Raw genomic sequence first — 23,502 nt, forward strand, 5'->3', positions numbered from 1 at the left:
GAGTTAACACTGACTGAACTTTCATTTCTTGTAACAATAAATATCTTCTATTTGGTTCTTTTGAAAAAAAACTATTAATAATAAACAATGTTGATTTAATCAACTGGTGGCAGCAACACGACACATAGCTTGTGCCCTGTGACTGGTGAAACAACCAAGGGGCAGGCGGGAATGTGACAAGCACATTTTCTTGTTCTTCCAAATTCCTGAAGTAAGAAAATGATATTTTTCTCTGCAGTTACCAAGTTCTGTTACGTGCTCCTGTAGCGAGAACCGGAGTGAAGAGCAGGAGAAATACAATGACAGGGGTTTTCTGTAGGATCACAAGTCACTTGAAGAAAACGACTTAAGATGATGCCAGTTTATATAGATGCGGATGGGGGGGAAGGGATGTTGCATACTGATGTACAGATTAGGGGGGGTGTCCTATTTTCTAAAGCGCAACCATTATTTCCGCATGAGAGTGCAGCAATGATCTTTGAATTAGTTGGTCCTACCAACTCTGAAGCTGCTGATCATGAGCCATTTCCAAAACATGGAAGTTGAGCCCAGAACGAGCCCAGGAATGTGGTTTCTGAGGTTGTTTTGTGGCTTGGTGCATAAGTCTCTTTTAGTCCAATGAAAAGGGTGGATCTTGTCATGCTGTCCTACTTGAAAGTGGTGTTCCAGGCTACCATGCACAATGTTAGTGTTCTGCCTGAAATGGATACGGGAATGTGCTTCCTGAGGGTGTTTTCATCATTCCTCTCTCATCTGATTATTATCATTGTTTTTGGCTGTTTTGCACAATATTAATTTTCTGCTTGGAATGGGTACTGATCTGTAGTCCTTTTGGGGCTGGTTGCATCTATTCCCTGTAGTCCAATGAAGCAAGTGAATTTAACTGGGGCATCTTACTTGGACATCATCATTTTGGACTGTCCTCCACCTCCTGTATTGATTTTCTGCCCAGAACAGGAACTGGAATGTTATTCTGGGGTGCATTTTGTGGCTGGTTTCATTAGTCCCCTCTAGCTGGATGGGTCTTGTGAGTCTGGGTGAGCTGTCCTTCTCTGAAGTTACCATTTGAGACTATTTTTTGCAGTATCAATATTCTGCCTGGAATGGGTTCTGGAATGTTGCTCAGGGGGGCATTTTTGTGGCTGGATCCATCAGTCACTAGTTGGATGGGCCTGGTGAATGCTATTGGGCTGTCCTATTCAGACGTCTCCATTCCAGTCCATTGTGTTTCATTGGAATGGGTTTTAAGCAATAAAGGTTATTGAAAGAGTAATATTCATTGGATTTGAAATCTAAAATATTGTTTGGATGTTTGTCCAGCCCATTCCACTGTTTCTGGCCTCAATTTTTATTAAGAAGTCCCTGTTCTGTTCATTCCATTCCAGATTCTACCTAGTCTGTGCTGCATTTGAGGCAGAATTGTATGGCACTGCCCTGCTTCCAACTCACATATCTACCTAGGCTATATAAACTGGACACTTGAATAATGTGCATGTTGGTTGTGCATCTTGCTACAGTACTGTAAAGGTTTACATCTATATGCCAGGGAATAGAAGGTTTTATTATACTGTATTGTTTCTATGAGCTACATTATTCTGCTGATTTATGAAGTGGTGGGGTAATTATTTAAACATAGCATTGCAGCTGTTTAAAGTCACCTCAGCTGGGAGGGGAAAGGGCACAGCCATGTGCCCATAAAGATAGAATGAGTGTATGAAATAAAGGTAGATTCTCCTGTTTGCCACATACTGTAGATTTTTAAATATATATATTTAATTTATTTCTGCATTTTATAAATCTTTATTATTCTCACTTTACACATGAGAAAGTGAAGCTGCGAGATGATAAGTGTCTTGACTTGCCCAAAGCCACTGAACAAACCTATGGTTGAATCAAGATTTGAGTCTTGATGTCCTAGGACAATATTTATCCATCATAGGATAAGTTGGGATTTATCCAATGATGTAACTTGCATACAGGATGGCATAACTAGTTCTAATAAGCTCTTACCAGCTCTTAAATGACCCCCAGCTGTCACACCCATGTTCTTTCTGTGAAGTCCTCCATACTCTGGTTTCTCTTCAGATCATATAAACCTTTCGCCTTTTTACCTTTAAGTCCTTCATCAGAGATTCTTCTTTCTCCTCCTTAGGACTTGGGATTTTGTGGTTCCATCCTTATTTATTGTATTATCTATCCAACCACTCTTTCTTGATTTCCCTAACGTTATTTTTTTCTTCTTCCTCTCATTCTTTGTCTAGCAGAGATTCCCAATAATCTGTTTTGGTTTGGTTTTCCTCTAATCTCTGTTTATATTCTTCCTCTTATCACATCCTTTAACATCTTCCTTCACTTATATGCAGATGACTAAAATACACAAATAAGTGACCTACAGTATTTCTCCGTCTATAAGACCACCCGATGTATAAGACAACCCCCCCTTTTCTAACTCCAAATTGGAAGATTTGGTCACTGCTTTCCCCACCACTTCCTAAACCTGGGGCTTAGCAAAAGGAAGGGAAAAGCAGGGATCAAAGGGCTGCACAATCCCTTTGACCACTATTTTTCCTTTCCTTGTGCTAAGCCACAGGGCTTAGCAAAAGGAAGGGGAAAGCAGTTGTCAAAGGGCAACATGATCACTGAGCTCGCAACCAGCGGTGGAGGCAGCAGCAGCAGGAGGAGGCGGAGACTGAGGCAAAGAAGCAGCCAGGCTCAGCCGCCTCTCACTGCTGCCCATTGACTGCTGCCGCCACTTCTTGATCCCAAAGAGACGATAGCTGGAAGGGGTGATTAGGTGATGCTGGCAGCAGTCATTGGGCAGCCGCACTCGGTCACCTCTCGCTGCTGCCCATTGCTGCTGCCGCCGCCCGTTCGCAAAGAAACAATTGCTCGAGGGGGTGATTGGGTGGCGCTGGCAGCAGTAAATGGGAAGCAGCAAGAGGCAGCCCAGCGCAGCTGCTCCTTTGCCTCAGTCTCCTTCTCTTGCTGCCGCCTTCCGTGTATAAAATGACCCTCAATTTTTCCTTTAATTATTTTAGGAAAAAGTGTTATTTTATACACGGAAAAATACGATACATTTCCACTTTTCAGAAATCCTGCTGTCTAAAATCATAAATAATACACCCTCAATCAAGATGTACTGTATCCTGTGAAGCTAAAGTTAAGACCAGAAAAGCATTTTTCAGTTCCAATTAAGAATTTATTTATTTAGTTATTTGTTTATTTGTTTGTTTGTTTGTTTATTCTGCCTATCTGGTCCCATGACCACTCTAGGCGGCTTCCAGACACATAAGAAGAAATATACAACTTCAACTTTCTGCTTTCTCTATACTGTTACATTATATATACTCATTTAAGTATTCAGCTGTCTTTCTAATACCTCAGCTTAGATTTTCTCAAGCATCTGTCAGGCTTTCCCCCCTTTTATTTCTCTTTCAATATTACTATTAGCTTTTTGTTGTTTTATATTTTACTATTGAAATGTATTTTATCTCTTTTTAGCTGTTTACTTTGGATCTGTGTGATTTGTATGCTTTTTGATATGGTCAAAATGACTAATCAAATAAATAAATACTAAATACACTATTAGCCTTCCAAATACCCTCAAGTAATGTTCTGCATCCCCTTTTTCTTTTGAGAATTCAAACTGTCATTACAGTTTTCCATATTCAGTTGCATAACATCTCTATGTTTTCCCCTCCACTTTCTACAATTGCCATTCTTTCTTGTGTTCCATATAACTCCTTGCTAACAAAATTCTTGTACATTTTGCTCATAAGCCCTTTCCCACTCTGCTTTGAGGTGGAACTGCTGCTTATTCAATTTGACCTTCATTTATGTCCCCCTGTCTTTAGTCAGGATGGATCGGCTTTTTTCTGATCTTTGTAAAATGCCTAGCTTGCTCAAGTGCTTCCATGTTGGGTTTATGGTCAAGTTACCTTGGGGCTCTAAACTTACAAGATCACTAGATTAGTCTAGTGGAATCAGTTCTATGTGGGGTGAACTTTAAAGATTTTCTGAAAACGTTGGTTAGTACAAGATGCAGCTGCTTATTTATTAACTGGAGTCAGTTAAATCTTGTCCACTGTTAAGTTATATTGGTTGCTGAACCATTTCTGGGCAGAGTCAGTGTGCTAATGAAAACCTAAGAGCAATACCCATGTGCCCTCAAGTTGATTCCAACTTGTAGTGACCCATCCAGGATTTTCGAGGTATAAGGTACTCAGAAGTGATTTAGCAGTCCTTCCTTCTGGTGGCACTCTGGGGCAATGTAGCTTGCAGACAGCAGGGTATATAACCCCATCAGGCACACACTTGATGTCATCTCAGCTGGCCCTTCTCCCAAGATGCATAGTGGGGATTTGAACTGTTCACACTGCCACAACTTTTTCATGTTTTCCTTTTGTAGCTACTAGTTATACTCTTTGTTATAAAAAATAGCAAGTCATAAGTAATTTTTAGCAAGCTAGGGCGTTCACCTTGATGCAGTCGTCTCTATACTGCACCCTAACAATTAAATCGATACTACCTTTCAGAAAGAAATTTTTAACTATCACAGGAAGGTATTTTTCAAGTGCCCATACATCATACAACCCACGTCTTACTCACCCCCTTTGCCAGCATTAAACTCCCCCACTTTTTTAAAATGTTAAGCAAGTGAAATAGTACTGAATGGATGAGACATGGCAATCATTTGAATCGGTGCTATATCGGTTTAGCAATATCACTGCAGCATTAAAGTAGAAGAAATATTTTTTAAAAACAGTTTACATACTGCATTGCAATTGTAATTCTGAGCATTGAGGATAGAAGGCAGGCAAATTAAGTAGGTTTCACTCCCACAACACACCTCACTCTGCTCAACATCTGTGATGCCATCCAGACATGCCCAGCAACAGCCCTAAAGGACTGATATAGGTGAGAGGGATCTACTAACAGAAGCATTAAATGAAAGATCATCTCAAAAAGGACTGAAAAAATGGGAATGTTTTTATCATTGGATCTGAAATATGAACTGGAAAGTATAAATAAATGAAATAGGAGAAGTTCTAAAGGAATAGAGAGAGCAGTAACGATAGATAGTCTGGAAAAATTGTTAGATTATTATGTGATTTCACTTTTTAACGTAATTAAGTAAGTGGATGTAAGAATGCTCTCTGGAATTTTGCCCTTTCCCCATCCTTACTCATCCCTTCCTTATTCCCTTGTACGCCAACCCCTACCCTTACTGAAAATGAATAAAAACTTATTTTAAAGGACTGATAGAGATGATCACACATGCCAAAAGCAAGACAAAGTCATATGTGTGAAAACACTATCAAAAACCACAAGATATATGTGGTATGATTTGCTTGTGGCCAAAGAACATATACCGCACAACCATGGCAAAAGATTGGATTTATCCAGGATTAGCACTAACATTATGTAGGTAAAGGTAAAGGTTCCCCTTGACAATTTTTGTCCAGTCGTGTCCGACTCTAGGGGGCGGCGCTCATCCCGCTCTTCAAGCCATAGAGCCAGCGTTTGTCCGAAGACAATCTTTCCGTGGTCACATGGCCAGTGTGATTTAGACACGGAACGCTGTTTACCTTCCCACCGAAGTGGTCCCTATTTATCTACTTGCATTTGCATGCTTTCGAACCGCTAGGTTGGCGGGAGCTGGGACAAGCGACGGACGCTCACTCCATCGCGTGGATTCGATCTTACGACTGCTTGGTCTTCTGACCCTGCAGCAGCACAGGCTACTGCGGTTTAGCCCACAGCGCCACCATGTCCCTAACATTATGTAGTCAACAGAATAAATATCAAAAGGAACAGTGAGAAATGGCGCAAACAGTGAGACAAATATCTGCTTATGTTACTTTTAGGTGGCCTTTTAGGCCAGATGGGCGGGGTATAAATCAAATGAATGAATGAATGAATGAATGAATGAATGAATGAATGAATAACTTGTAACTAGTTGCTTTGGAAGTCTGATGATAACAGCAGCTGTCCCTGTGGCGGTCTGTGCCTATGCATAGTGATTATAATGCCAGAATTGTTTCTCAGGCAGTGCCAAGCATAATGTTCTGTGCAGCCGATACTGTATATCAAGGAATGCTGTCTGATGGTTATTTTAACTTGGGTACTGTAAAAGAAGCACTTTTTAATAGTGCAGTTCAATATTGCCCCTATCTGGAGAGGTACATGCAAGATTCTTCCTGCTGCAGCACTAATGTGTTTGGTTTGTGTCACTGCTGTGTGCAGTAGTCTTGGTGGAAATAATGCAGGCAGTGGAATTAAAAAAACAATCTGTGTCACTGCAGAGTTGCATCGTATGCACATGTCAACATCGTACTCCAGTTCCCATCAAAGCTGCAGCTGTTGGAGAAAAAGGAGGAGGGGAAATGGATGACAAAGAATGCAAGATGCAAGTGTCAAGGCCTCTTCAAGATAGTTGTTCTGCCTCTTCTTCAGTAGCAGGTGCTGCTGTAGTGTTCATTGCTTCTTCAGAGCCGCTGCTGTCCACATCTTTTTCTTCCTCTCAGACAAGAAGAGGCTGCCAAGCTCTGATGGCAGGTGACTCTGCCAGTATACTCAGACTTCCATCATCTGAAATGACCACCTGCCTCTCAGGGGCTTATGGCAGGGCTGGCTGTACCTCATAGCCCACTGGACATAGAGGGCCACTTGGGCCAGTAGACAGAGCAGCCAAACTTCCTCCCCATTTTAAAAGCAAAAGAGATGAGCAGAGGTCACCTGGGAGATTGTATGACAGTACTTCACAGTTCGCAAATTAGGAGGAAGCCAGGGAGAATTAGGCAGTCACACGATGCTTAGGAAAGCTTGATTATTCAGGGTCAAAATGACCAACATAACAGAGCGCTGTGTATTTCCCTGCCCCCCGTTATTTGTCTATTTTCCCCAGTTCTTTTTGTAGTTCCACTCTAGTTTGTCAGACACTCTTCCCTTTTTTTATATAATGAAGGGTATAACTAGTAGTTACAAAAGGGAGATGTTGGACGTAATGAAAGGGAGATGTTGGATGTAGCTGCTCGAAGGAACGGCCCAACTGGCTACTCTTTCTGCTGGCCCCTTACTTGGTAATGCCCTTACTTGCTGAAATTACTTATAACTAATTATTTTTTTAATAACAAACGGTATAACTAGTAGTTACAAAAGGGAGAGGTTATATGTAGTAAAAGGGAGATCTTGGACGTAGCTGCCTGAAGGAACGGTCCAACTGGCTACTCTTTCTGCTGGCCCCTTTCTCAGGAAAGGATGTGGGCAATGTTTCGTGATGCTGCTTTAACACTCCTCACCAGAACATTTCTCAGGACGATGGCTCAGACACTCCTGCTTAAAAGTCTTCTGAATACTTCTCGAATAAAGGTCACTCTCTCTAAGGAAAAGGAGGGGACAGTGTTGGAAGTTGACTCCATTCATATTTATCATTTTGCTGAGAGCCTTGTGGAAGAATAAATTCTTCAACCTCACTTTTTGAAGGTAATAGTTTGATGTTATTGTGGAGGGGGAGTTCTCCCATTGTGACCCAGAGAGACATACACCAGACTGGATACTTAGCAGTGTTTGAATCTTTAGAAAAACTGGAATAGGTCTCCCACATTCTTTTGAGTATGTCCCTCCAGATCCACAAAGATGTGGAAGCTAGGTTGGATACTTGTTAAAGCTAAAACATTTGCTGTGAGGGTGTTGATCAGATGGTTCGGCAGTTCCTGGAAATAATGTAGCACGGGCTCTCCCCATACTCTGCGTGGAGTTTTTCTCCTTCAGTACAGTTGCCATATGTTAGTCCTCCAAATGGTAATTCTCCAAATTTGGATGGATTTATTTACATATTATGCAAATTATTTGTTAATGAGGCAGATTAGGCTTACCACATAAAAAGACACAGTCCAAAAAGAAAAGAGGCAAGAAGGGAAAAGGAACGTCTATCTATAATGTATCTATGATATAGTAAGGTATGGAACATATATAGAAAAAGGAAAAAAAACTAGAATAGGGGTAATTTGATGGAGTATCACTCATATGCAGTGATGGAGAAAGTTATTTTTCACACTACAATGTCCAGAATGTTCCATGGGCCATGTTGGCTGGGATACCTATGCTTCTGCCCCTGACAAACACAAAGAGGGGAAAGAAGAATAAATATATCCATGTCTGCTGCTCTTTGTCTTTTCTTCAAAGTACAGTAAATCAGGTTCTCCGGTTTGCTCCCATCTTTGCTGGGGCACAATGCAGCAGTTCTGCTCCTTTCTCTTCCCATCCAGGTCTACTTGCCCCATCCTCACCCCCTTCAGAACCAGAGCAGGAGATCCTACTTTTTTGCACTGTAGCTTCCAGAATTTCTGAGTCACTATGGCCACTACTGAGAACTGTAGCGCAGAAGAAAATTTTCCAAGCTTGGCTGAGAAGTTAATTGCATGGTAGCTGCAAGACTATGGCATTAAATTGCAATGAACATGAAGAAGACATCCAAAGCACCAGGAAATTTATGATTTCATCTCCATAACTTATACAGTCCTATATATCAGAAAATAAATATATGGAGAATGTTTGTGCTCAATGAAATGGATGAGTATCAATGCCTGCAAGGAATGCAGTACTGTATATTCAGTGCACACGTCTCACTACTGTGACAGATTTGGGGACCTGACAAATGGTCAGTTACCAAGCACACTTTATAATGTGTTAAGTTCTTTTCAACAGGACAGAATGTTCTATATTATTTAATAGTTGCTGTTACCTACTGCCTTCTTTCCACATTTCCCCTCCCCTGTTTTTTTAGGTTACAAGCTTCTGGGGTCAGGGACTTATTGTTGTTGCCCTTGTAAATCAAGGCATGCCATGCACACTGGTGGCATCTCATCTTTCTCTACTTCTGTACATACCACTTTCTTGTTTAGGCCGCAGATGTCGATCGTCCCTTGAAAACAATAGGTCTGTAAGAAAGTGAAGGCATTTTTGAGAGGAAGAGAACAAGAGCTGATCTTTACCCCAAGAACTACGCTGATGAGTAGAAGGACAAGGCTACCTCTTGATTATCTTGATTATGGACCTCCCTCCCAAGGGAAATTAGGCTAACCTCGTATTTTTTTTTTTGAGCTGATGGCTAGTGAACAAAACTGTATTATTATTCTATATAGCCTTCAAAGTGGTTTTCAAAATTGGCTTTTGACATTGTTTTGTATTTGTTTCTAAGGAATGTTCTTATCTGTTTTTAATAGATTGCTGTAAGAGTCTTCTTGGGTAAAAAAGCAATTAATGAACATTATCCAGAATTATAATGATAATAGTAATAATAGCATTGGACATAGAAATGTGGTGCCTACAGTCCATGGATACTGTATTTCTCATTTCTGAATGTACTAATTAATTCTTAAGTCTGGATGTAGTTGATGGCCTCAAGATATTGATAGGCAGGGGCCTTCCACACATCCCTAGTCCTATCTCCATAGACATTGATCAGCCATTACATTTTTCCTCCTCAGTGGATTTCCTGTGGTAAAAAAAGAGGGGGGCGATGATGGAAAAACCTGGGAGGATAACAAGCAGAAGATGTTGCCTGAACCCCCCTCTCCCCTCCCCCAAATTATGTAAATAATAGAAGACATTTGCACAATCAGAGCCTCAGCTGGCAACGTTCCAGGTCTTAGAGAGAATGCTGAGGGCTCAAATTGAAGCAGGAAAATTGTTGGGGGATGGGCACACGCATGCATGCGTGCACATGTACACACACACACACATACACACACAATCTCTCTCTCTCTCTCACACACACAAAATCTCCACACACAGACGTGCACACATAGGGAGAATTATATAAACTAAACAGAAATATAAGAAGTAAACAGCTAATGGCCCGCTGAGAATGCATGGTGCATGCTTAAACAGGAGAGAAACAGTCGTAGAATTGTTTGACTTGCGATAATCAGAACAAAGAGCCAACACATTCTTCCTGTATAAGGAGGTTCTTTCTGGTCTCTGCAGATGGTGATACCATTCACAGCGTCTGCTTTGGTAATTCAGTAGTGTTGATGGCACTTTGGGCTGTAGCTGCTGCAGTCTTGTCTTTCCAATAACCTTGGGTTGTTTTTATTCCCACCCCCCTACGTTCTGAATTTCCAAAGGCTGCTTTGGCAGTTGTGTGCTTGGCAATTTTCTATATTTCGATTGTGCAATATTACAAGCAGCTTAATACTGCCTGTACAATTACTACCTCAGGAAAAGCACCCAAGCAGGAAGAGTTGCCCTGTTATTTGTGCATTGGATCCACAGAGCTTAGCTTATAGACCTACTGAGGGAAAAGCAGATCTTTATCTCTCAGAAACCAAAATGTTCATACAGCTGCCCATTTTGAGCACATTCATTTCCTATCCATCTTGCCTCAACCTTTGTCCTCTTCGTCAGTTTTAGACAAGGGAGTCCTTCCTTCCCTCTGAACTAGCTGTATAAGTAATAACACACTAGCAGATGAAAATGAGAATAAAATAAGAATGTACAGCTCTTTAACCAACTGAGGAAGATATAATGGCAGAAATCAAGTACTGTAGTCAGTTGCTACAAAGAGTAGATATATTGAACTGCGTAGTTGGAAGTGATGCATCAACAGTATAATTTCCACTAATTAAATGGGCCTACTCTAGTTGCAATGTATTAATGGATTAATGCCCGGATAGCTCAGTGGTTGAGGTATCTGGCTGCAGAGCCAGAGGTTGGGAACTTGATTGCTTGTGCTTGTTTGAGTGTTGTTGAAGCTTTTGCTTCTTGTGAGTAGAACCAATCTGTGCGGCCTTGGGCAAGCTGCACATCTTTTGGTAAATTGATTTTCATATTTTTAATTTTTTTTTTAAAGGGAGTAGAACAGAGACTTGGAATATTGCTAGTCAGATTTTGAAAGGATGACTTACCATATTTTGGAGAAATGAAGATCACAATAGAGGAAATGAAGTCACATTTATGTCTTGTTATCTATAAACACTGAAAATGCCATTTGCAGGAATCATTTTGATTTAAGGAGTTCTTGATAAGGCTCTTGATCGGGTCTCATGACTTGGGGCAATTGTCTCCAAGAAATGAAGGCTGATAATTTCGTGGCAAGCTTAGAAGATGAGAATTACTATGCTTGACAGGTTTTAACGTTTGAAATGTCTGCCCACTTGGATAACATTGACTAGTTCTCACACATTAATGGTGCAATTTAACATTTATGTTCAATTGCTTAGAAGAGGTACAATCATTCTTTGATTATATAACTGTGTATTGATTCCCCCCCCCCCCAAACTCCTTCCACACCACTTTGTATAAACCTTCATCTCTTCTGGAAAATTAAAAAGCACATAAAAAGCAGGTCTTCCACACATAGGAGTAAGTTCATGTGTTGATTATGGCACTTCAATAGCTTCTGTGGATTTTTCAAGGCTGTGTTAATTTGATTTATTGTAAAGCTGCAGGGTGTGAGGTGAGCCCAAGGATAAAGGGGAACTATCTATAAAGAAAGTGGGGGAAGTGCAGACATGCCTGCTGCAATCTGCATGATGAGTACATTTCGTTAGCATACTAGATAATGAAAATTAGCTGTATTCCTCTGGTTTAGAGTGGCTTGTGATAGTTCCCAATTTGATATATCGATTTATCTAAGCTATTTTACAACAGGGTTTATTGGTTCTTTTAAAAGGTAGTAATACCAAAGAATAAGCATACTAACAATCAACATTCCTAAACCTTATTGTACTGTAGTCAACAGAGATTGGAAATATTGGCACAATAGCTGAAATTGTCCAAAAAAGAGAGAAGAACACTCCGTGGTCTGGGTTTAGAGTTGGAGCACTCTTGCCATTGCCCAGGATTTATAATAGCATCTTTATTATATTAATTTTTTTTAAATCAGACTATACAGTGTGGTATTGGTATATGCTGTTAAATTCCTTTCAATTTATGGCAGCCACATCAATTAATGACCTCTAAAAGGTTCTTTCAGTAAAAGCCCCCTCTGGTCTTACAATTGCAAGGCTGTGGTATGCTGGCTTGTCCTTTTTTCCTGCAGCCTTCACCTTTCCTCGTATTTCCTGATTTTTCCAGCGAGGCTGTCCCAAGGTGGATCAGGCTTAGTTGGGGTGATGGGGCCATTCAAACTGCATTTATGTTGATGTTTCCTTCTAATCTGAAAAGTTCACTTATCCTGGGTATCCTGACAAGAGATCACACACATCTCAAGTCATTGCAATTTGCACCCTCCTCTCTGTCATTTGTACCATTCTCTCTCCTGCTCCTCCTCATCCTTTCATTCCCTTAACAGATCACATACCATAATCATTCTTCTCAGAACTGCCTTGTAATGTCACCGGCATGTACCTTTCCCTGTTGTTGTTGTTGTTGTTGTTGTTGTTGTTGTTGTTGTTGTTGTTGTCCTCCTCCTCCTCCTCCTCCTCCTCCTCCTCCTCCTCTCTCTCTCTCTCTCTCTCTCTCTCTCTCTCTCTCTCTCTCTCTCTCTCTCTCTCTCTCTCTAATGAGCAGCCCAAGCTGGCCACAAACACATGCACACACAGGAAGGCAAAGTCAGAGAGAGAGAGAAACATGAGAGAGACAGACGACCTACAGCAGTGACTAGATTGGGAAGATGGTTGGGGTTATCTGACACAGTGTTGCATCTCGTCTGATACATTATTTTAAAAATAATAATACTTGGAGCAGAGACAGTTTCCACTATGCAGTACCAGAGAAATATGGGTAACTAGAGATCAAACAGAGTGCAACAATGACTAATCTGCCCTTTCTCATAAATTGCCACTTATAGTCTCAATAACTCACTCTGAGAAACTTGTAGAACGAATAATAATGTTTCCTTACTACACTTGTGATCAGCAACACTCAAACAAACAACTCAGCTTCTAACAGAACTAAAGTGAGGAAAAAAACTCAGCCAAGAATTACTCTTTGATTTCAGAGGTGGGAAGGAACATTTGCTGTGTGCTGGATAGCTTGATAGCCCTCACAGTCCAGAAAGCTCCCTTCCAGCTGCACCTTCTACTGGCAGCATATGAGTTTATAAAACTCCAACAAAAGCTTCCTTCTAATACTACACTTTAAATGAATTGATTCATTTCCTGTCAATTTCACTATTCAGTTTTCATATTCATACATAGTAATCACAAATGCCATAATATGACATGATATTGGTCTTGGTTTCCATCCTTACTCCTAAAGATTTTCCATCATAGCTGCCATTCCAGATCTTGGTTTTCTTCTGCTTTTTTTGGTTACAATCTATTGGAGAACTTGGTTAACAATTGCACAGAAAAAGTATGAGAGAATAGTAAAAGTCCACCCTTTTTCACAGTGATTAGCACTTTATATGTTAAAAATAACTCTGGATGAATTCTAAGTGAAAAGCATCTTTACTTCCAGTTGCTTTCTATAGTTACAGTTAGTAGAAAAATGGAATCTCCACATATGAGTATGAGCCCTCCATGCTTCCTGCATGCTCAGAGGTCAGGAAAAAAAATGAGAGAAAGACTAACAAACAAAGGAAGTGAAGCAAACAAACATGAAGAGGGGAGAAGTAAGCCAGAGCTGGGAAATATAACTTTAGGAATAGGTTGGTGGAGTGTGTGAGGGTTCAAGTTTTACCTCCCCGGTGTCCAGCTGAGACTCTGTAGACACATCTGTTGTAAAATCATAACTAGTTTTTATTGGAACATTTAACAATAAATCTTGCTGTGCTACCTTGGTTTCCATCTTTTCTCTCGTCACCAACAGGTCTGGCGAGAGCATCCAAACATCTTTAACAAAGGGTTTGTTAATCAACTCATCCCAGGGTCCCCTCATGAATGGATTACTGTCCTCAAAGTCATGGACCATAGACTCAGGATTTAATAGTGGGGTGGTCTCATCCTCTCAGTTCTCTGCCCCGTAGGCATCCTCCTCTCCTCGCAAAGGGGTCCAGGGTCCGGTAAGTACTCCTTTTCTGGGCTTCCTCTAAATACCATGCCTGTCGTTCTCTCTCCTCTTGGGCTACTGCTTCCTTTTTTTCCCCTGAGGCGTCTGCGCCACTCCTGAGCCTCAGAGTCTCCCCAATATGAAGGACATTGCGGCAGGCCGCTTCCCCTCCAGTAGTCTGCCTCCTCCCGAGGAACCTTCACTGTTTCCCATTTACCAGTCCATGGCTCTTCCACCCATATCATCTCCCAACCCCCTGGTATCGGGTCAACATGTCCGTTTATATCCCCCATTCTGGCCTCCATGGCAGACCTCCCCTTTTCCTCTCTTCCCGCCAATTCACTTTCCGTTTGTGTAGCCACTGTCATTATTAAAAGTTCCCACTCCAACTCTCAGGTGTCAACTACCCGCTGTCTAGTTTTGATGGGCAGTGTAGGCAGGTTTGTCTGTGTCTCCTGCTCTATTTTGAGGGAGGGCGACACTCTAGCGAGAGCCTTTACATTCTCGCCTCCAGTCTCACAAAGAGACAATCACCTTAGTTGTGAAGAGCCCCCTCCCACTGTTACCCAGTGTCAGTGCATGCAAGAATTGTTATCTCAACACAGTCACCATTTGGAATTATAGTAATCTCATGGTCCTCTTCCTTTTCGGAATCCAGCCTGAACATCTGGCATTTTTTCACAGTAAAAATACTTTTGCAAAATCTAGAGGAGCACTTTGGCTGCATGGGAAATTAATATGATGATCCTATATTTACTGAACTTTTGAACTGAAGTATGTATTGAACGTTTCCAGTTTGTGGGCCATTTTTTGTTTTTCATATTTGTTGGCATGATCTTGTTAGGATTTTCTGAGATTCATTTGTAACTTGAAATAGTTCTACTGCTGCCCCATCTACTATTACTGATTTATATTTTCCAGATGGTTTGAGAGCACGTTCACTTTGTTTTCTAAAATTGCCGATTCTTTGTCACATGATTCTTCTTCAAATTAATCAATCATTCTTGCATCTCTTCTATATGCAGTAGTTTTTTAGTGTATTGTTTCTGTGATTCCTTTATTTTATCCTGATAAAAAAATATTTTCTTTTTAATCTTTCAACATCCTGAATCTTGGTTCAAATTTCCCTTTTATTGCTTGGACCATATGGACTGGATCTCTTGCTTTTTCTTTTCTTTTCTTTTCTTTTCTTTCTTTCTTTTTTGTTCTCTTCTTTTACTTTGCACTGATTGTTGTAATGGTCCCTACAAGAGAATTGCTTGGAAGTTACATTTAGAATTTTGATCTTATTTCTGTCTTGTTTCTCATCGTTCTTACCATTGTAACAACTTCATCAGTCATCCATTTCTTTTCTTTTGACTACATGTATATTCTCCTTGCATTCTTCCTTGATAATATCTCTGGCCTCAATCCACTGTTCTCCTAGTTCACAGTCAATTGAATTTAGTAAAAGAAATGTGCTCTTTATAAGAACTTTAAATTCTTTAGAAATGTTTTTTTTTTCAAAATTCAGCAGTGTTGTCACAAATTCAGAAGAGCAGGGTCCCTTCCATGAGACTTACATGCACACATACATGCATGCACATGTACCTGCACGCATGCACATACACACACATTTGCGCGTGCGCGCGCACACACAGAGGAAGCAAAAAACTAAGTGTGCTGCCTATATGCCACCCCATAGTGTTTAAAGCACTCTGTGGGTGGTTTACAAGTTAATTATGCAGGCTACACATTGCCCCCTCCCAGCGAGCTGGGTACTCATTTTCCCGACCTCAGAAGGATAGAAGGCTGAGTCAACCTTGAGCCGGCTACCTGGGATTGAACCCCAGGTTGTGATCACAGTTTTGGCTGCAGTACAGCAGTTTAACCACTGCACCACGAGGCACACATGCATCCGATATACTCTTTCCATGTGCACGCCTCCTTTCTTGAGTATGCAGTTGAATCTAAATTATGATTCAGCTGTAACTGGCTTGGGGATAAGAAAAGAATCCATAGAGAAGGAAGGGAGAAGCTGCTATCCAGAGTTTAACACACCCCCCCCCCTTTGCATTGCTTGTGAAATGCAGGGGCAGCAGCTGGAGCTTTCCTTCTACCTCCTCATTGTTCCATCCTGCCCCCTCCTCCTCCTCCCATGTGCAACAATAGGATTCTGAAACACACATATGGACATACACACTCACAGAGTAAGTCAAACGAGGGAGAAGGAGAGAAGCAGTATTTCCCAAGCCGCCTAGTTACTGAATTGCAGGATGGCTCTTCTCTGCATGTATTTTATGCCTTGTGAATATGTCCAGACAAAAATTGGAGCACTGAAAGCAAAGAAGCACCCAGGCCATCCTATTTGGGCAAGCAGGCAGACAGACAGTCAAGTGAGAGGGAAAGTATGTAAGGTGGGAGCAGATTCTGTTGCAGAGCTTTGCATGTTGGTTAAATTCCTCCAGTTGCATAGCAGAAGTACAGAGATCTACGGAGCAGAATAGCTTCATGTTCCCCAGAGTATTCCCCCCCCTTTCTCATTAAATGGCACTTACAGTCTTAATAGTTCACTCTGAGATTTCAACAATAGAAAGAACAAAAGGTTTAATTACTTACAACTGAACAGATCAAACAGCAAACTGACAAACATGACTGCTTTCAACAACAGACTTCAACAGACTAAAGAGAGGAAAAAGGACGCTGAGTAGAGAGGCGGCGCTCTCTTTGAATTCAGAGGCAGGGAACAATTGGTTATTGCTGGATAGATTTGACAGTCACCCCATTCCAGAAAGGTCCCTCCAAGTCAAACCTACTAAAGGCAGCTTGTGAGGCAGCAAACATTCCAACAGTTTCCCCTCCCACCCAAAAGGGGAAAGTGGTCTTAAGTGTGTGTGTGTGTGTGTCCCTTTAAGCTGTGAAGGGAGGATGGTTTTGAAGGATGGGCCAGTCTGAAGAGCTGATGGAGACCTGAGGGGAGAGGACGGAGGGAGTGATGTGACAGAGCCAATAGGAAGGGATCTTGCAGGGTTCTGACTTCAGGACAAGTCCTGGGGTGTTGACCCCCTGTGGGGCAGCAGGATCACACTGCTATTTAAACTATATTTTGGGACTATGTTTGTTTGAATATTCTTCTTCAGCTTTACTGTGATTTTTTTTTAAAAAAATAATAGTTCATGTACCACAGTCTGCTCTTGGCTTTGTTTTGCAGAGAGAGTAGAACTTCACCTTCTCCTTCCAATTATGTAGTTCCTGTATTGGCCGTCTGGTGATGTCCATGTATACAGTCATCTGAAACATGTATTTGCAGTAACCATATTGTTGGCTTTACACAGTACTATGTGAAGCCAACCAGAGGAAAGCATTTAACCGCACACCTTCTGGAGCACTGACCTCACCCTAAGAAGTATGCTTGTTAGATTTTTCCGTCATGAAATGTATAGGTCTTCTGCACTCTCTACAAGATTATGATGCATGCCTGAGAACATTATTTTTTAATCATAAAAACTCACACTGAATTTTTTATTTTAGTGGTCTAATAAAGGTATCACCTTTCTTGAATATAATTCTATAAATCACTCTCCTGCTTCATTTCTGATGCTTAGGCCATGTTTTCCAACAATGGTCAAAATCCTGTTGTTTAGTTAGGCAAATGGTGTAACTCCAGCAGCTTCTCACTGCTAATTAATAAGTCCTGGCAGATTGGCCCATGCCAGAAAATTCAAACGGAGATTTGTTAACTGCCGGCAAGAATCCTTTGTGAGTTACATTGTTTACGTTCTATAGGCATAGCTTCTTCAACTTCTGTAGATAGACCATTGACTTGAATGATGATGTTGATAGACTTTCCAAGAAATTTAACTGACATTATTAAATCAGACTATGTATTATAGCCACAAGTGCTTCTGCTGTGGCATGTTAAAGCAAAGCAAAGCAAAGCAAAAAAAGTGTGCTGCTTATATACTGCCTCATAGCTCTTAAAGTGATCTCTGGGCAGTTTACAATTTAATTATGCAAGCCCCCCTGCCCCCAGTGAGCTGGCTACTCAATTTACCAACCTCAGAAGGATGGAAGGTTGAGTGAACCTCAAGCTGGCTATCTGGGATTGAACCCAGGTCATGAGCAGAGTTGCAGTACTGCAGTTTCACCACTGCACCATGAACAGCGTTAAAACTCAAACACTGCTTTGTCTGGGAGCAGAAAGACAGTTTTGCGGCCTTGGTGCTAGCTCTCATTTGTCTGATATCGGGACAATGGGGATAGGTATAGCCTTAACTAGGCCATGATGGGAATCTCCAAGTAACTGTAGCTGAACTCCAGTGTTCAGGTTACGCGAAAGAAAAAAACAATTGTGAATTTTACCATTGGAAGAAACAGGGAATCTTGACTGATGTCTTTCCAACTCTCAGGTAGATTTCAAGGTCTCAATTCTTCTTCTCTTGTCAGCCGCACTGCAATACCAGCTGCTTGGCTCCTATGGTGGGGAGAAGTCATTGCTTTCTCTGATCCTATCCAGATTGTGCAGCAAGGGTGACAAGTCCTTATGCAAGGACATTTCCCTGCTTCTTTTTGGTGAGAGCAGAGCCTTCTGAAGGTTGAATGAAGAGAAGAGGTTTTGCCACAATGGCAGTTGGGAAGGTTATACAATTAGAGCTGTGGAGAGAATTGAAAGGGTGTTTTTCTTCCTTCCCCCCACTCTTATAGCAGACTGGATGTTCTTGGGAGCAGCAATGACATCGTCTGGCTGTCGGAGAAAATGTTGATATGATCAGTGAACAGGGGACAGCATCTGGTTGTACCCACAATAAAGCAGCTGTGGAACGAAGCATCAGAGTTCATTCAGCTGCTCCTGCTACAAGAGCAAACAACTGTGCACTAATAGGCAGCGCAACAAGCCAGGTTTCCTATGGATCCTTGGTTTGGCTTGTCATGCAAATTCCTCCTACTGTGTCTCAGTACCATTAGCTTCGGAGAAAAAGTACAGAGGGTGGCTGTCATCTTCACATCTGTTTGCAAGGCTATTATAATGACTCCAGCTTCCATGAGCACAGTAGAATATTCCCTTTCTGCATTGATTGCCTGGTGGCAGCACTCCATTTTCTACATGAAAGCAGGCTTCCAAAGCCTATCTTTGAATCACAGTTCTTCAAAAGTAATAATACTGGAACTGGATTTTCCCATGGCATAGTGTCATTACAGTTGGTACCCACTGTGTTTGATGGGTGGAAGGAGATCTAGGCATGCTCATAGAGATGGGGACTCAGACGCACAGTGAAAGGCCGTCAGCATTTACAGAGAGAGAATTAAAAAGCATCCTGGTGTGGGGAGGGACAGGAGTAGAATAATGGACAGTAGCCTGAAACTGAGGTGGGACATTGCCTCACAAGCCCTTTCGGGTGCATTGCCGCTGGTGTGGTTCTTAGTCTTTGAGGATTGTCTCTCAGTATTGGTTTGCAGTTTGTTGGTTTGTGTTTTTTCCCCCCCGTCAAAAACTCTGCCTAATAAAACTGTTGTTTTACATATACGTAATATCACCAGTAAAGATTGCATTTTTGCATGCTGGTAGTCCCAGTTTCAGCCCTTCAGTGGAAACATTCTCAAGTCACAGAGTGGAAAAGACACTTGCCTCCGACTTCAGAAAGGTGCTACCTGGCTTTTTTTACTGTGAGGCCAGAGGTACAAAGGGGCTGCTTTCTTATCAGGAACTTATGTTTGCTCTCTTGATTTTCCTTTTCTGAATGCATGAGGGGGAGCCTGTAACTATGTGATGGGATTAATTATCCACAGTGAATGACACTTCCTATTCTTTGTAGGACTAAAATAGAAGTCAATTATCATCCCTAAGCAGCACAAGTTCCCAGTCTTCAGACAAATCAAATTATAAATACTTGTTTGGTATGTGATGACTGTTACAGATTGGAGAACTAGTTCCCTGTGAGCTCCATGCCCCCCCTCTCACCCAACATCATTGGAATGGAGGAAATAAGCTTCACTCAATATGGCCTCACAATGACTCTTCTGCATGACAGAGGCTGCAGGAGAAGGCCAAGAGCTTTGTTCTGCCTAGATATTCTGACCCCCCCATGTGAAGATGAATCATAAAATCATATGCTGAGAGCACTCTTCATCTGTGTAAGTACCTGTCATTCCTGCCTGAGTAATTTACACTTTTAGAAGAAAGTTGGCAATTTAAAACTGAATATTTGATAAAACTGTGACCTTTTATTTTATTTTTTGCCCAAATTCAAGAAGATCAAATACAGTTCTTTGGCTGAGTTTTTCTCGTTTTGGAGGCAGCCATTTTGAGCCAGGCTCTTCTCCTTTGTAATGTCATACCTGGCTAGATGCCCAGGTAATTTGACAGGATGGGACAAATTAATTACAGCCATGTAGGAGTTGTAGAGATGCCAGATGTGGAGAGGGCTCACTTACTGGTCATGGTGTGCCTACCAATGGTGTTGAAAGTCAGTCACAGACTCGTAAGAGGCATTAATAAATATTAGGCAAGGCAGAACAAAATCCAATGGCTAAAAAGATTATGAAGTTCATTGGTGAAATGAAACAGTGCAGTCTGAGAGTCAGGAGCTGTCACATTTCTTAAATTGAAGACAAGCCTAAAAACAGAAGCAGATGCTTTATTTTCCCTTCTTGGCATGCCAGGACTTTTCAAAGTGCAGGAGACCTAAAGAAGCTTGGGAAGAACATTGCAAGCCCTGGAGTCCCATATGGTCCAGATTAGATATGGGGACGAGTTAAAAAAATGGATCGTGATATTCATTAAAAAGTGCTGATTCATTAAATATTCATCCCTTCATATTTGTCAGTTCCAGAGCCCCCAATGAATATGAAGAGATGAATATTGCCCCATTTTTATTTGTCCCCCACAGGAAGAGAGGGAAGACTAGCCTTCCCTTTCTGTCTATGGGCCCACCAATCAGCTGATAGGCGGGCTGATAGGCAGGCAGCCAACCCCACTGCCATCCACCCCCACAGTCTCTACCCCACCCCCTTCCTCTCCCTACTTTAGCGCTGCTACCATCTGCCACGCCTGGGGCTGCCGTCATCCATTGCTGCTGCCACCAAGTGAGGGAGAAGAAGAGAAGCTGCCATCTTTGCAGAGGGCAGCCAGTGCCCCTTTCTGCAGGCTGTGGCTGTGGAGGCAAGCTGGAGACTGCGGCAGCAGCGGTGGTTTGGCAGCAGCAGTGGCAGCCCAGCCGTGGCAGCAGCCCAGCCCAGAGCTGGCCCGGAGCCAGTGGTGGTGTGGCAGCGGTGATAGCGGCAGTCCTCAAAGTAGGGAGGTGACAGGACCAGGCTGTGGTGGTGGTGGGCTCAGCTTTGTTTTTTAGACAGCCTCTGGCTGTCTTAACCCCCCCCCCCCCCCCCCGCTCGCAAACCAACTGATAAATTTGTGCTTCGTCAGTTCGTGGGGGGGGGGGAGCTTTGTGTTTCGTCAACTTTGACGGATCCCGAAGCAAGATGGCTCATGAAAACGGTGAGTCGTCCCCATCTTTTCTTTGGTTCAACTTCTCCCACCCATCTTCAGCTCTAACAATGGCCGGTCCTTAAGGAAGAGGGGCCATCTCTCTTATCCCATCCCACACTGGCTATTTCTAAGATCTAGTCCAAAGGTAGACAAAGTGCGGCAAACCCAAATGTGACTGGATATGGACTGCAACTTCCAGTATGCCTCACTGTTGATTATATTGATTAGGGCTGTTGAATGTTATAGTTATATTATGTTAAGTGTGTGTGTACGTGTGTGGGGTAGAAATCCTTGTACAGTATTATAATAATTTAAAAAGAGTTTCTACCTACATGTTTCCATTTGTAGTAGATCTAGTCTTGATGACCTAACAGGAATACAGACAGTACTATATTAACTCAACTTGTAAGATCTGTTGTCAGATATCTAGTAGCATACCAATTAAGTGGTTTTGCCAGCTGAGTCCAAAAATTCTACAGGCAGCTTTCCCCATTCCATATAGTGAAAATATAATAAGAATTTAAGAAGAATTGGCTATCCTTCCAGGACATCCAAAATTTGCTGCCTGAGGCAGCCATCTGACTCTGCCTAGTAGGAATCTGCACCTGGTCATCACCATTGTGCACCTGTTCATCATTGTCTTACAGACAACAGCAGGAAACCTTTACGTTCATCTAGGCATTGTAAACATGATGTATTTCTACGATTTTATGTGACATATTTTTATCTGGATGTTTTATGGCATTTTGGGCTTTAAAAATATTGTTGCATTTCTATTTTCTACTTTAAATATTGTCTTTCAATGGTGTAAGCCGCCTTGGGTCCTTTTCAAGGAGAAAGGTGGGAATGTATATATATAAAACATTAAAAATATTGTGAACTCTTCTTGGGTCAGGTTTGGATGATAGATGAATTATTTTGAATACAATAGAATACTTGGCAGGACAGTATAATCAGTTTAGTAAATGGCTATATGCATGACTTCAGTGAATTTCTACTTGCCAATGGAAATTGTCTCTGTGTTTACCCGAAGACAGGCTTTACCTCAGAATAGCTTCTGTGCTGGAGGCATCTGGAGCAGGTTCCTGAAGCAGTGGTTCACTTGTCATTGTCTGCTTTTGCATTCTTTTTCTAGTTGTTTTTTTTTTTAAGCCTTATTTTATTTTATTGGTTCAGTCTCCCCACCCTCCCACTCTGGCATTTATTTGACCTTTCATATGACACACACTGCCAAGTCTTGTTTTTACAAGCTGGTATTTTGAGCATAAAGGGCAGTAAGCATCTGTAATTTCATGGTTTTTAAAGTGTCAGGAGGCTGGATGCTTCTCCCTGTACATGCAAAGACAGCAAACTGATAGACAATCACAGACCAGCCCTAGTATCTATCTGTAGCTCTTCCCTGATCATATTTTAGTCATATTGTTCACTGCATGAAGTTATCCAAGATATAAGCTGCTATCCTTCTGGGGTTCATGTAAGGGTTTCAAAACTTGCAGCAACTGACTGCAGCTGATTGACAAGCTGCCCAGGCGCACCTCAGTTGCCCAACTAGGCACGTGACCAAGCAGTGCCTCAGCAACATGCTCCATGCATTGTTTTAATCTGCTAATTTCTGGCTAAAACAGGAAGTGCTTGTGGCTTATACCAGTGGTCCCCAACCTTGGGCCTCCAGATGTTCTTGGACTACAACTCCCAGAAGCCTTCACCACCACCTCTGTTGGCCAGGATTTCTGGGAGTTGAAGTCCAAGAACATGTGGAGGCCCAAGGTTGGGGACCACTGGCTTATACCTTCAAGTAGGGAATAAACATTTACCTCCTCAACCTTGAATTCATCAAACAAGACAGGCATTCTTTCAGGGATATGTGAACAGCCAGATTCTTTGCATTATTAAGAGAGAGATCATTTTCAGAACCATCAGTTCAGAGCATAGTACCAATCATCCGCTATTAGACATGACAAATTACGCAAATCTTATGCGAACACCAATTGGATTCTGGCCGCTATTTTGACCTTGGAAGATTGTTGTACTGACTTCACCCACTCAACTCAGTAGCTCCCCATGAAGAATGTTGTGGAGTACAGTCGTGCCCTGCTTAATGA

The 23,502-nt window shown here is 41.8% G+C and overlaps 1 protein-coding gene across 5 annotated transcripts in view; it reads left to right on the forward strand.

Annotated features, from left to right (window-relative positions):
- The window catches only part of CRACD (capping protein inhibiting regulator of actin dynamics), a 179,006-nt gene that overhangs the window by 18,531 nt on the left and 136,973 nt on the right, over nt 1-23,502 (forward strand). Inside the window, exon 2 of one of the 5 annotated variants that reach the window (XM_078394696.1) lies at nt 13,759-13,951. The exons of the other annotated variants lie outside the window; for them this stretch is intronic. The gene's annotated coding sequence lies outside the window, so the exon portion shown is untranslated. The remainder of the gene's footprint in view (nt 1-13,758; nt 13,952-23,502) is intronic. 5 annotated transcript variants of the gene reach the window in all.

Source organism: Pogona vitticeps, chromosome 5 (assembly GCF_051106095.1).
Source record: "Pogona vitticeps strain Pit_001003342236 chromosome 5, PviZW2.1, whole genome shotgun sequence".
Lineage (NCBI taxonomy): Eukaryota > Metazoa > Chordata > Lepidosauria > Squamata > Agamidae > Pogona > Pogona vitticeps.